The sequence below is a fragment of the Macrobrachium rosenbergii genome, chromosome 51 (assembly GCF_040412425.1).
Source record: "Macrobrachium rosenbergii isolate ZJJX-2024 chromosome 51, ASM4041242v1, whole genome shotgun sequence".
NCBI classification, from domain to species: Eukaryota; Metazoa; Arthropoda; class Malacostraca; order Decapoda; family Palaemonidae; genus Macrobrachium; species Macrobrachium rosenbergii.
The window spans coordinates 49,570,089-49,571,170 of NC_089791.1; the positions used below are offsets into that span (position 1 = coordinate 49,570,089).

Below are 1,082 nucleotides of genomic sequence, written 5' to 3' on the forward strand. Positions count from 1 at the left end.
GTGAGGGTCCACCTTAGGTGATCCTTCACCTTGGCTCACTCATACAACATACACGAAACTAGCAGAATCTCCTTGTCCAGACATATTCAAGGAGAATTCATAAAAATCAGACAACAGTCCAGAAAAAGCAAATCCACGAGAAATGGTCAAAACCAAAAGTCAATCCAATACTCACCGAGCTATGCCTTAACGCAGGAGGCGGAGGTACTGGTAAACAGATGTTAACAGTACCAGAGACAGGGAAAATCTGAATAGAAAATGAATGGTTCCATCTGAACCCAGCCGAATGAGACCAGCCGATGGGGAATTTGAGAAATTCAGCTAAGTCCTGAGGTAAGTTTCATGAACAAAACGATATTTTATTTCAAAGTCTGTGTATTTATCCTCCAGACACAGTTTGGATGTTTCATTGACAGGCGAATGAGCCAAAAAAATAGACCGTGAAATAAAGAGAGACTCGATTGAAGAGAAACCATCGGCAACATTGCATTAAAATCGAGTGAAAACTGCCCCGAGCTGTGCTGAGCAGGTAAGGGTTGCCATGAACAAAAATTATTTCATGACTAAAAAGGAAAACCAGGCATTACTATCATTATTATATGAAAGGGACTGTATGATAGGTTACTGCTTTGTTTATAATCCTGGAGATCGAGAAAACTTTGAGAAGATAGCCTGATATGTATGCCATATATAAAATATCCCAGAAAATTTGATTTCGATTTTTTCAGAAACGCCCTTAAGACAAAGACAACTGAAGGTGGAGAGAGAGAGAGCTAAGCTTGAAAAGTCCAGAAACAGATCTGTTGAAAAAGCCCGAGTCTGATAATCAGAGAAGAAGAAGACGAAAGAAGTTTCATACAAAGGCTGCAGGTCGAAGAGAATGTGCTGCTTCCGCAGCTGGCGGGTCTTGAGGGAGTGGTGGGTTTCGATCTGCCGATATGTAAGCGGAACTCCCAACGAAAAGACGTCAACGAGACTAATGAGAAAACATAAAAATGTGAACGCTTCCTGACGTCTCATCCAGGCGCAGGGGCCATGCTAATCTTCTCTGTATCGCTCCAATTTAGTATAGGTCCGCGGAG

General features: G+C 42.0%; 1 pseudogene; it reads right to left on the bottom strand.

The window, feature by feature from the left end:
* Positions 1-990: 990 nt before the first annotated feature.
* Positions 991-1,082, bottom strand: LOC136833596 (U6 spliceosomal RNA; annotated as a pseudogene).